The following is a 14,586-nucleotide window of genomic DNA, read 5'->3' as shown; positions in this document are numbered from 1 at the left end:
TTTAGTGGATGAAGCGATTTCGAATGTAAAATTGTTTTGGGCATCATGAATAGGCAGCTGTATTTATTTTAGCATTCAATTGAATCAGACCAAATTGCGTTTATGTGTTTGAAAATGGGAATTAGTAGAGATTTAAATTCAGCTTTGTAGTGTGATGAAGCTGCTCCTTTAACAAGGTTATGTTTTGTGTAGTACTTTTCTTTCTAATAACGGTTGTTAAAGGCAGAGATTCGCTTATGTCTGAAAATAGACTACTTTGATTATGGTTGCAAATTCTACGACAGCCAACAACCAGGAAAAATGGCTCATTGCGTTGATTTCTGGCAATCTTTTGCACAATGAGGAAGTATTGGCCAGTTCACCCAGTTCAGAAATTTCTCCAGTTTGTCTCATTTTATTTGCTTGTGACCCCAAAAACCTGCTGCCAGAAAAGAGCTTCTCTGATTTAGACAGTGATCACTGGAAGATCCATTCTGCAGTCTCTCTCTCCTCCTCCAATCTCTGCTTCAGGCTAAGGAGTATCATTATCGGATGATAGGAACTCAGAGCAGCTCTTTCTAAGTTGTGCTGATATTGAGTTCGTCGAGCTTTCAAATACTTGTTATTTTAAATTATGTTTTCATTTCCTTGTTTTTTTTTTTATTCAGCAGTTTACAAACAAATGGCGTCTTGTTTGAAAATGAGTGAGTTGAACAGTTGCATCACTCCTGAAATATCCAACTTAAAGCTGCTTAAAACTTGAAGAAACAATTGGTCTTGAATAGTTTCTTAAATAAAGTCTGGTTGAAGATTTGTAGCTCGGGTGTCCGTTGTTGTGGTTCTGTTCGCCGAGCTGGAAGTTTTTGCTGCAAACGTTTCGTTCCCTGGCTAGGGAACATCATCAGTGCTATTGGAGCCTCCTGTGAAGCGCTGCTTTGATGTTTCTTCCGGTATTTATAGTGGTTTGTTCTTGCCGCTTCCGGGTGTCAGTTTCAGCTGTAATAGTTTGTATGTGGGGACCAGGTTGATGTGTCTGTTGATGGATATTCTTGCCGTTTCCGGGTGTCGGTTTCAGCTGTAGTGGTTTGTATATGGGCTCCAGGTCTATGTGTCTGTTAATGGCAGAATGACCGTCATCTTAGATAAATCAGACTACATCAACAAAGCACAAAAACTACTCGCAGACACCAACACCTACCAAATGAAGGATTCCGACCCCACACCACAACTCACCAATAGAATAATCAACACACTAAGGAATCTGCAAAAAAAATGGACAGATAACCAAAGCGGACCGGCAAAGAATGAAACCTGAAAGCAACAACAACCCCAGATTCTACGGACTACCCAAAGTACACAAACCAGACATCCCACTCAGACCCATAGTATCACTACCAGGGACACCAGCATACAAACGGGCCAAGAACTACAACAAAAACTGAAACACCTAGTCAGCGGATCCAAACACTCCATACAATCAACACAGGAATTCTTGGACATCATCAGGAATACACACATAGACAAAGAAGATACCATGATCTCATTCGACGTGACGGCACTGTTCACATCAATTGATAAAACCCTAGCCAGAGAAACAATAGCCAACCTACTGGACATACATAACAGAACACAGGAGGCAGAACCTATCAACAAGGACGGCATACTTAAACTACTGGACCTGTGCCTCACCAAACACTTTACATTCAACAATCAGATATACGAACAAATCAACGGAACACCCATGGGATCACCAATCTCGGGACTCAAAGCAGAGGCAGTTATGCAAAGGTTAGAACATACATCCCTACCACAAATCCAACACAAACTCTGGATCAGATACGTCGATGACACCTTTGTAATCATCAAAAACACAGAAATAGAAAAAACACACCGAATCATCAACGCCACACTCACAGGAATACGATTCACGAGAGAAGAGGAAAAGGATAGCCAACTCCCATTCCTAGACGTGATAGTAGAGAGAACACCCAACGGAGAATTCACCACAAGGGTACGCAGGAAAACAACACACACAGACCAAGTCCTAAACTATGAAAGTAACCACCCCAACACACACAAACGAAGCTGCATCAGGACACTATTCAAAAGAGCCACAACACACTGCAGTACACCAGAACTGCGAAAAGAGGAAGAGGAACACCTATACAAGGTATTCGCCAAAAACGGATACCCACGCAACTTTATCACCAGATGCCTAAGAGATAGACCACGGAACGAGGACATGCCACCAACAAAAGGACTAGCCACACTACCATACGTCAGGAGCGTCTCAGAACTGACAGCCAGACTACTGCGACCCTTAGGACTCATAACAGCACACAAGCCAACTTCCACACTCAGACAACAACTCACTCGAACAAAGGACCCAATAGCAGCACGAGCCAAACTAACATAGTTTACAAAATACCATGCAAGGACTGCACAAAACACTATATAGGATAAACAGGAAGACAGCTAACAATCCGCATCCATGAACATCAGCTAGTCACAAAACGACACGACCAGCTATCCCTAGTAGCCATACACTCAGACAACAAGGAACATGAATTTGACTGGGAAAACACTACCATCATAGGACAAGCCAGACAGAGAACAGCCAGGGAATTCCTAGAGGCATGGCATTCATCCAAAAACTCCATTAACAGACACATAGACCTGGAGCCCATATACAAACCACTACAGATGAAACTGACACCCAGAAACGGCAAGAAGATCCATCAACAGACGCATCAACCTGGACCCCACATACAAACTACTACAGCTGAAACTGACACCCGGAAGCGGCAAGAACAAACCACTATAAATACCGGAAGAAACATCAAAGCAGCGCTTCACAGGAGGCTCCAATAGCACTGATGATGTTCCCTAGCCAGGGAACGAAACGTTTGCAGCAAAAACTTCCAGCTCGGCGAACAGAACCACAACAGTTTCTTAAATGCATTGGCGTTGCCTGATCTGGTCCAAAACCATCTTCTCAGTAAGAGATCAGTCTATATATCCTGGATATAGACAAGTATTTCAATTTAGTGCATAATTGCAAGTATTGTGCATAATTTTCATGTCCTGCAGCATTGCTTTCGTTTTTAATGTATTGGAAATTAATGGTTAGACACGTTTTTAGAATTCAGGCAAATACTCAATACCTCGTTCCTGTTATATCTTCAGCCTCCCCCTATAGCTCAGATCTTCCAACCCGGGCAACATCCTTGTAAGTCTTTTCTGAATCCTTTCAAGTTTTACAGCATCTTTCCAATAGGACGGAGACCAGAATTACATACAATATTCCGACAGTGGTCTACCCAATGTCCTGTACAGCCACAACGTGAACTCCAAATCATTTATGTAAATGAAAAAATATTAGAGGGCCCAGCACCGATTCTTGTGGCACTCCACTGGTCACTGGCCTTCAGTCTGAAAAACAACGCTTCACTATAACCCTCTGTCGTCTACGTTTCAGCCAGTTCTCTATCTAAATGGCTAGTTCTCCCCTGTGTTCCATGATAGCTAATCTTGCTAATCAGTCTCCCATGGCGAACCTTGGCGAACGCCTTGCTGCTCTTTGAGAGGCTCTTTTCTCTCCCTAGTTTCCCCTTTTAACAAATATATATTTGTAAAAACCCTTTGGATTTTCCTTAATTCTATTTGCCAAAGCTATCTCATATCCCCGTTTTGCCCTCGTGAATTCCCTCTTAAGTATACGCCTACTTTCTTTGTACTATTTTAAGGATTCGCATATTATATTAGTCAAGTACCATCAACCTTCAGAAGACATAAACTTTACGTGTTGATCGAATTTCAGTATCAGAGTGCCTGCAGTAGTTTAGAGTTATAACCTTGATATTTTCTGAACACTGTAAAATGCAACAGAATAACACCAATATGAAAGGAGGCATTTTTTCTTTTTCCTTTTATCCATGCACAATCATTCCAGTGCAGTTTTAAAACAATTCACTTTGCCAACGTTCTGAAACCATTCCTTCACAGTATCTGAATGCAGACATTCGTTTGATGATCTAACACAACGCCAGCATATTAATCAATCTGTATCAGTTTGTGATCAACCAACGGATCTAAATAATACGAATGATGTTTCTCTACACATTGCAATCAATTCATATTGACTAAAATAACGTATTTCATATTCATAGCTGCTGAGAAGGCATAATAGCATACAGGATTTGTGTGACAGAATTGTGTTTCGAGTGCTCCAATGCCACGTCATAAACTATTCATCAAGCCTGGTGTTTAGTCTGAATGTGCTAGAGTTGTTTGGGTATTGTTCCAAATATGTAATATTTTGAATATACTTCAATGTGATTGACGGTGGAAATATTATAGCTTGTTTTTATTGCACATAGTGATGCATTTTTATCGCGTTCTTGGTGACGAAATATTCTCTTTTTAGTTGTGATTCAAGAGTATCAAATTTCAGTTTGATACGATTGGAGATCTTCTGTGTGTCGGGATCATAACAGGATAACTTGAACGTATTGTTGATCAAACAAGACTGATGTCTAGGATTCCCTTAACACAGCCGGTATTACAGAGACGGCTGAATAAATGGGAAGGGTGGATGTCATACTTAACTGCCAATTTAAATTCATGGTCAGGCAATTTTCCTAAATGTGTTGTGGAACACTGAATGAGGTCAAGTTCACAAAGTAACGCGCTGATGAAGAAGTGGATGAGATGCACTTTCTCGGAAGCCTAATCAGACAATAATATATGCCCATGCGTTTGGGTATTGGCAGTTATCACGTGAGAGTGTAGGTCAGAGAGTGATGAATATATAAAGCACAGAATCAGACTCTTTGTACAAATACGTCATTACTGACCAGATAACCGAACTTAGTCTCATTTGTCAACACCTTTCACATATCACTCCAAATACCTCCCAGTACTATACCCACTAACGTTCCTTTTAAATGTTGCAAGTGTACTAGCCTCCACCGGTTCATGTGGTATCTCAATCAGGAAGTGCAAGAAGAAGTGCCTGAAAAAAATTATGTCTATGTCGCTGATATATTTTTTCCAGCTCTGACCCTAAACCTTTGCTAGTTCTGGACTCCGGCATCCCAGGGAACATAGTTTGTCTATTTAACACATCCAAGTCTCTCATGATTTTATAAATTTCTGCTTGGTCACCACTCCAAGGAAAACAGTCCCAGCCTATTCTGCCTCTGCTTTGCCTCAAATGCTGGAAACATGACAAAAGCATTATCAATTTTTGTGATGCCATTCAAATTTCTCAACACATCTCGGATAGGATGGAGACCCGAATTAACAACCTATCGAAACGTCGCCGAAACAATGTCGTCTACCATCTCATCACTATCTCCCAACCAATGGAATCTATGCTCTTAAAAATTTTGGAAATCACACTAAAAGCCTTCTCACTATCCTATTTACCTGCAACGCCATCTGTGCAAGATCTGTTTGTTCAGCAACACTCCCTGGACTTCACAATTAGGTGTATAAGGTCTGTTCTAATTTGCCTCTACAAATGTAATTATGCGATATTTGTCAATCCTAAGCTCATTGCTTCATTTAATCAACATTCCATTGTACTCTGTGGTAACCTTCTATGCTGTCCAGTACAGCTCCAATTTGGTTTCATCTGTAATTTTTTTTGTACCTCCTATGTTCACAACCAAATCATTTAAGTAACTGATGTAAAGCAATGAATCCAGCAATGATCATTGTGGCACTGCACTGAAGGAGGTTTTTAGTGTGAGTGTCATGTCTATACCAGCACGCTCTGTCCTCTGCCATACTTGTTCACTCTACTGAAATTCACATGAGGCAAAAATATTCTGACATCCAACCATTCGATTGTTCAAATGGGAGTGCTATCATCTGACGTTCTTATTTGTCTCCTGTGTTCCTGGAGAGCATGCATAACCTATTTTTGGGGAATTTGTTCTCGTCAATTATTTGAGCGTGATGCGCAAGTGTTATGCAAAGAAGCACAATAGCATACGCACTTTGTCAAAATTCAGAGTTCACTCAATCTCAGATTGAATGGTGCTTTGATGAATCACGGAGCTTTTTCTTGACTTCATAAGCAATTATATGATACACAACTAATTAACATCTCATACTTGAACATAAATACAGCCATTTTAGCATGCGCAACAAATATTCACCCTCATCAATAAATTGGAAATTTTGCAGGGTAGGAGAATGTGAGGAATGTATTTGGAGTATAACAGAGTTTTGAAGTGTGGTGAAAAGACACAGAAGATCAGGCAGCATCGGAAAAGCAGGGGAATTCAGTTTTCTACTCCAGGTGAAGAGCTTTTGCCCAAATGGTCGACGCTCCTCTTCCTTGGATGCTGCCTAACTTGCTGCAATTTTCCAGTGCCAAAGTTCTCGACAATTTCCAGAGAGTACAAGTTGCTGTGTAGTGCATATTTCAACAAAAATGTGTTTGTAGGCTTACATCATTCTACAGCAAATTTACACCAGGAGATATCTCGTGACCAAATGTTCATAGATTAATTCCTTTACTTAATTGTTCCAGAAATGCCAATGTCATAACCTACCCAGGTAACGCTTCATGATATTATAACAAATCTCAAGTTCGACCGAACATCCATTAGTTGATTGACCAGTCAACTATAAGTATTCAGGTATACTTGAAGATAGCCATGATATAACCCGACTGCCTGTGGAAACTTCCCATGCATTTACTTTCTTTGAAAACTGCATGCCATTTTCACCACTTTTGCTCCCACGGCTGTTTGGATCGTTTCTAGACAGACCGGACTGAACGTGGGCAATCTGTTCCTTTAAGCAATGATGTTGTAGCCACATTGCAGCAAAACAGAGTAATCCAGAATGGGATGTGGAAATAGAACTGCAGAAACGATGCTATTAAATGGATAATCCTAGAAATGAAAAGCTGAATTAAAAATCAACAGACTTTCCTCTGTAATAACTTGGCCTCGACGAGTAGCGTTACCTCTGTTAGATTATTTTACAATGGTAATGTTATTGTATACACTTAATCAATTTTCATAGAGGGGAACTATGAGGACGTGTGGGATTGACTGCAATTTATTCCCTGAAAGGTAGAATATTATTTAGTGATCTTTAATAAATTATGAATCCAAGAGGCAAATAGATAAGATAAATATACAAGGTATTTTCCCAAGGGTAGATGAGTTCACAAACTACAGGAAAATGTTTGAAGTTGACCGAGGAAAAACTTAAAACACACTTGAATATCAACTGCTTAATTGCAAAGGGAGCCACTCAAATGATATTAACTGCTTTACAAAGCAATGCATGCAGGTAGAGTTGCAGCATTTGAATCATTTTATGTCAAGGACATCAACATAAAAGATTTGGAGGGATGCATGTCATCTGCAGGCAACTGGATAGGTTTAATTTGAGAAATCTGATTGACACGGACTAATTTTACAGAAGAGTCCAAAGTCAAATAATTGTCTTAGTGGTCGAAGAGAATAATGAAGAAATGGGAGCAGAAGATCTCAACATAATATATCCAGAATCATTTACATTCTATTGAATTCTTGGTGAGCAAAATGAATTTTTTCTGTTTCATAAATCGTCAAGGGTCAACTCACAAAGCCCGCGCTAGCATTTTGTTGGCTGATGAGAAAGGTGGTTAATAGGTGACGATCAGGATGAAGGCGAAATTGAAGTGGGCATTTCTGGACAATGGAGTGTTGAGTGTTGAGTTGGCATTTATAATATCATCTGTTCAAAGAATGGATTTGCAAGCGAAATTGACTTTGGCACAGTTTTAGTGAATTATTGAGGTAATTCCATACATTATCAAATTGACTCGCATGGTTTTAATATAACATGAAAATTATTACGTTGGGAGGTGCAGTCCCTGCTACATTTGGTGGCACGGTGGCATAGTGGTTAGCACTGCTGCCTCACAGCGCCAGAGACCCGGCTTCAATTCCCGACTCAGGTGAGTTACTGCGTGGAGTTTGCACGTTCTCCCCGTGTCTGTGTGGGTTTCCTCCGGGTGCTCTGGTTTCCTCCCACAGTCCAAAGATGTGCAGGTCAGGTGAATTGGTCATCCTAAATTGCCCATAGTGTTAGGTAAGGGGTAAATTTAGGGGTATGCGTGGGTTACGCTTCGGCGGGTCGGTGTGGACTTGTTGGGCCGAAGGGCCTGTTTCCACACTGTAATGTAATGTAATGTAATTTCAGTATCGAATTTACTCACACTAGAAAATCTGGAATTTAGGTTCCAATCTATCAGTCTATCAGGTTATCAAATATGTTTATTATTTATTTCGTCTCATAAACCACAGTGTCAACTTTGTGCTACAAATAAACTTTGCAGCAGATAAATTTATGAATATCATGTGCCATTTCAGCATAACCAAATGCTCAATTATAACCAGTCCATCTCCTCCCATCCGCTCAGTTAAGAATTTTGTTTTAGTAATGAGTGTCACCATTATTGCATTTCTTTGTATCTGGCAGAAAAATTAGTTAAACAGTAATCGTTTTTAAATACCAGCACGTGGCCCACATCTCTCTGAAAGCTCAACATTAAAATGTCCATTCAGACGCCATTTAAGTCATATAATAGACTTGAACTTCCTCTGGCATACACGTAGCTCAGTCCAATCACGCTAAACATATGCTGTCTAGTTCTGGAGTACCTTACCCACGAGAAGAGGAAATGGGTTTTAATTCGTGAGAATATTTTTAAACTAACATATTCGAAAACACGGAATGGAGAGGACAAGACAGGGTGGCTTTTCCTTGGCTGTCAGTAAATGGATAGCTTTTTAGATTAGATTACTTACAGTGCAGAAACAGACCCGGCCAACAAATCCACACCGATCTGCCGAAGTGTAACCAACCCAGACGCATTTCCCTATACTTATCCTTTCACCTAACACTACAGACATTTTAGCACGGCCAATTCACCTAACCTGCACATTTTTTGGTGTGTGGGAGAAAACCGGAGCACTCGGAGGAAACCCACACAGACACGGTGAGAATGTGCATACTCCACACAGTCCCTTGAGGCGAGAATAGAACCAGGGTTCTGGCGCTGTGAGGCAGCAGTGCCACCGTGCCGCACATAAATGTTTTCATGCATTTACAAATTTCTAATGGTAAATCGTTTTCAGCATCGTTAATGCACAGATGTCTTAATTTCAGTTTTGATTTGAGGCAACACAAATGTCGTTTGTTGGTTTTTTGAAGACAAGAATTAACGTACTGATGCAATGCTGCTGTTTTAACAAGGTTATATTTTCCGTACTGTTTTCCAAAAGGGATAGTAAAAGGCAGGATTTATGATGCGTCTATGCCACTTTAAAGTTATGCCTCTTTAATTGGGGGAAATAGATACTGCTCCAGGCAAGAATCGGGCAAGGGAGCAGATAGGTTTCTTCTTACAAGCATTTCTACAATGGAGGGGGAGTGAGTACTTCTCCAAGTTCAGGGATTTCTCAAGCTTCTTTCAGATTGTCATGGAGACACTGAGAAGATGCTGTTAAAAAAAAAGTGTTTCCATGTTTGAGCTCGTGATCACTGGATTATTGTCTCTGCAAACTCCCTACTGAACAAAAACAAAGCTGTGGTAGAATTTAACTTTTTGCCAACTGGTTTGTTAATGGGAACTTGCAGGAAATGGGAATAGCATTTTGTTAAATTGGATTTCATATCCATCGAGTATTCAAATTGTTGTTTGGTAAATTCTGTTTTATTTGAATAGCTTTTGTTTTATTTTTAAAAAATGAGTGTTTTGGCAAGCTAAATCACTCGTTGAATATCCAAATTTTCCCTGCATAAAACAACTAGAAAGGTGAGGTTCAGGAATAAATTTTGTTATGTTTGGAAGGGGCTCGGACTGGTATATAACAGTGTTCATCTTATGAGATAAATGTTTACGACCTGGACACGACTAAGCATTTTGATTGAGTGCGTGAATGAAGTGTTTTGTGCGTATTTGTGGTAAAGTAGAATATTGCAAAATGCTTTCTAATTTCCAGCCCTTGCGTGAAACGTTGCTCTTTATGTCTCTTTAATCTTTCTCCTGACACAGTAAACCTACGCCTCCTCATTCCAGACTACTTTACCCACCGGAATTGACTTCCCCTTTTAGTTTTATTTTGATTAAACAGCTGAGAACAAGGAAGGTAGAGGAAGAGGCATTGGGGCTTTTCCTTTGTTGTCAGTAAATTGATGAGTTTAGAGGATGAACAAATTTCTAAATTAAAGTGTTCTTTTTAGGCATTGTGAGTACGTTGATTAATTATTCAATTTTCATTTGAGGCAACACAAATACCATTCATTGTTTTAGACGTGAGTTACTTTATTTTGACAGTGCTGTTGCTTTTACAAGGTTATGTCTTCTGTACTATTTTCTTCCAAATGGAATCGTCAACGGCGAAGATTATCATGTGTCAGGAATTATTCCACTTTGATTTGTGCTGACAGACGTTGCTCCAGGCAAGAATCAGTGGATGGGGCATACATAAGTTTGTTTTTTCTAACCGGCATTTCTATAATTGACAGAGAGTGAGCAGTTGTCCCAATTCACGGACTTTTCTAGATTCCTTTAGTTTTTGCTGGGAACACCGAGAAGCTGCTATGAAAAAAATGAGGTTGCATGTTTCAGCAAGTGATCAATTCTCTCTGCAATCTCTCTCTCGTAAGAAAGCTGTGCTTGAATTTAACTTTTTGCCTATTGGTTTGTTTGTGGGATTATACATGTAAACTGAAAGGAATTTTGCTAAATTACGGGTGTATTGCATCCAGCGAGGTTTCAAGTCATTGGTTTTGTCAGTTTTGTTTTCTTTAGATAAATTTTCTTTCTGTGCTTTGTAAGTAGCTTCTGTTTTGTTTACAACTGAATGGTTGGACTAGCCGTATCATTTCTTACATACCCAAGTTACAACTGCTTAAAACAACTAGACACATTCTATACTTGATTAGCTTTCTGGATGTTTGAAAGGGGTGTGGTCTGGTCCAAAAGAGAATTCACCTTAATAGGTCAATTACATAACTTGGATATTACCAACTGCTTCATCTGCGGGCATGAATGCAAAGTTTTGTGTGTATTTGTGAGAAAAAGTACAATATTGCACATTTTTAGAAAATGCTAGCAGTAAATGGCCAGTTACGTTTTTAAGCGTTGCACAGATTCTTAGGATATCTTGATATTATATCATGAGTTGAAGTATCTGTAGATAAAAACAACTTGAATTATTTTCATCATTGCGTTTCTTTAGATTAGAGCATATGTTCATTTCACATTCGTCCAGTTCCATTCGCTTTGAACATACAAAAACGTCACAGTTTCATCGCAATCTTTTGTCAGACTGTCTGATTTCTCACCTTCTTGATTTTTTCTAAACGCTGTAAGAAGCAACAGAAATGCTCAATTAATTAAGAAGGCGTTGTTGCATTCCCAATTAATCATGCACAGTTACAGCAGTTAGGATTATAATACAACTCTTTTGACAACGTTTTGAAACCAGTTTTCCACAATATCTGAATGCTGACTTTAATTTCACCATCTTTCACAACGCGAGCAATGCTCGCATACAAATCAGAATCAAATATATATCATATTATGATTACTCGATGGATCAAAACAATTATAAATGATAGATGCCTGCAGAAGTGCAATTACAGGACAAATATTAAATAAACGAAACTCATATTGACATCTGCTTAGAACATTTAGTAATATATGGTATTTATGTGATAAATGCCTACTTGGAATTCTCAAACACCCTGTGTCACACTGGTCATCAAGCCCGCTGTTTTGTTTATATGTTCTAGCCGTTTTGGATATTGTTCCAAATAAGTGATATGTAGGGTTTCAAGGCAGGTGAAGAGGTAAATATGATTGTGTGTTCGTGATGGTTGTGATTCTCTCGAGTTCTTGGAGAAAACATATTTTCTTGATAGTTTGTGTTTAAAAAGTTTTCGTTAACAGTTTGATGTAATGGGAGAACTTTTGGATGTCAAACTCATAGTTGCGTTACTGGAAGGTTTGTTGGGAAAACAAGACTGAAGTCTAGGATTCCCTTAACACACGAGGGATTTCACAGACGAATTAAAAAATGGGAAGGCTGCATGTGGATTCAAGTGATTACTTACATTTCTATGCAGTCACTTTGCAACATGTATTACAGAAACCTGGATGAGTGTACGTTCACAAATAAACTACTTGAAAGATGAATGAATGACATGAAGGTCTTCGGATGGATAATAACAGAATAACGTCTTTTCATGAGTTTAGATGTTGTTAATTACCAAGAGAGCATGCAGGTCATAACGATATTGTTATGTACAGCACGGAAACAGAAGCTTTGCTTAACATACGTCCACGCTGATCAGATATCAGAAACTAATTTAGTTCAATTTGCCCACACTTTGAACATATCCTTCGAGATCTTCCCATCAGCTATCCACCCAAATGCCGTTTGAATTTTGTATATGTAACAGCCTCCGTCAATTCGTCTGCTGTTCATTCCATACACGAAACAAGCACTGCACGAAAAAGTTGCTTTTTAACTTTCTTCATTTTTCCCCTCCCACATGAAACTGCATGATTCCATCCCTGGTAATATCTTTTCTGACACTTTACAAATTTCACGACATTGCGGTTCTGGAGGAAGTCGGAGATGTCACGAGGTCTCCAATGAATATGCGGTTTAAATTTCTTCAGTTACTGGACGCAGTCGGAGACATCCTCTAAGCAAAAAAAAACAGTGCGCTGGTTGACATACAGGGTGACAACTGTTTTCTTTCTGTTCTTTTTTTTGGTACTCTATTTTGTAAGCTAGAATAGCGGAAATAGACCTTTGAGCAGTGGAATGTTGCTCCTGCATTATGTGGAAGTTAAGTGTCTCCCCTAGTATCCCTGCTGAACTTATTTGTGGGAAGTTCATCCAACTACAGCCTCTCGAGAACCGTGTTAGGGAACGAGAGCTGGAGCTTGATGAACTTCGGATCATTGAAAAAGCCGAGGTGGTTACTTAGATGAGTTACAGTGCCGCTAAGCTCGTCCCTTCTTTTTTTCTGAAATCTGTTCCTTGTCTCATTGATACTCTAAGCCTACTTTTGTTCCACAGAGGGGCAATAAACCGGTCTGGATACCGATCAATCTCGTTTGGAACACAGATGAAACGGTTTTTGAGAAGTGTTGTGTTAATATGTAAACAGATGAGTATTCAGACCAAATTGGTCGTGCTTTAGAATTGACGTGTGTAATGAAATGGGAGTCAAAATCGTTAGCTTGCTGAGCTGAGCATTTTAGTTAAGCCCTGAGCTGTGAGGTTCAAGAAGGAACTGTGTGAAAACTCTCTTTCTTTTCTGCTCTTCAACTTCAATCTGACAGCATGTGTCCCATTTATACTGGCTTTAAAATGCAGTTTCATTATTGGGACCGTTTTGTATATTCTGAAAACCATAGTTATGTCCAGCTGGATAGGTTGAGTTCTGTAGGAGTTCATTGTTCTATTATTTGTATTTCATTGTGCAATTTTATGAATAAAACTTTTGTCTCTTTTGAAATCTAGTCGTCAACCTAGCTACCTTACTCCAGCTAATTTTCAATGTACACTTATTGAAACAAATTGCAAACTTAGATTTACGGCTGCCTGCTTAAGAACATTTTGAGTGGTCTGGCCTTGTCCATAACAACAGAGTTATTTTTTTCCATAGCCACGTGAAGAAGGTAGATGTTCTCCTCCAGCGACAGGAAAGGGAACAGGCAGGTACTGCAGGGATATACTGTGGTGGTTCCAGCTCAGGAACAAGTATACTCTTCTGGACATGTTCGGCGGGGGTTTGGGGATAACGTACCCAGATAAGCAATGGGACTCATGTATCTGACGCAGAGTCTATCAATGTTGCACAGAGAGGGAGGGCATGACGAGCAGAGCTTTCATCATTGTTCAGGGGGCAGATAGGACATTCTGTGGGACCTAGAGAGACTCATGTTTGATTTGTTGTATGTCAGATGCTAGGATTGAATGCACATTTGGCATCATTGAAGGGAAGCGGGGACCAGCCCTAAGTCGTGGTCCACATGGGCACCAACGACAGATGTAGGAAATAAAGTGTGGATCTGAGGCAAGAATTCAGGTAGCTGGGGTGGAGTCATTGAGGTGTTACTAGCAGAATTTGTATCTCTGTTTTATTGCCCATGCCACGTGATAGTGAAGGGAGGAAGAGAGAGAGAGAGAGTGTGTGGAGCTGAACACCTGATGGCAGGGATGATGTAGAAGGAGATCTTTTGGTTTATTGGATAATTGGAGCTCTTCCTGAGGAATATTGTACATCTCCGTACAAAGTAGCCTTCATCCGGAGGCAAAGGAGCACCAGTACCAGTGGGGGGCGAATTTGCTAATGCTATTTTGGGCATGGTGGGTGGTTGTTAAACCAGTGAAGCGGGGAAATTGTAACCTGAATTATAGTTCCAGTGTACAGGAGGCTCCGAGTGGTGAGTTCAGGAATAGGTTTACAAGGTCATGCAAGGTACTGGCAATCAGGATGTTGGTTTGAAATGTGTATACTTCAATGCCAGAAGCATCCGGAATATGGTCAGTGATCTTGCAGCAT

This window comes from Hemiscyllium ocellatum, chromosome 38, assembly GCF_020745735.1.
Source record: "Hemiscyllium ocellatum isolate sHemOce1 chromosome 38, sHemOce1.pat.X.cur, whole genome shotgun sequence".
Classification (NCBI taxonomy): domain Eukaryota; kingdom Metazoa; phylum Chordata; class Chondrichthyes; order Orectolobiformes; family Hemiscylliidae; genus Hemiscyllium; species Hemiscyllium ocellatum.
The sequence above is the reverse complement of the archived record's forward strand: the minus strand, read 5'-3'. Positions refer to the sequence as shown.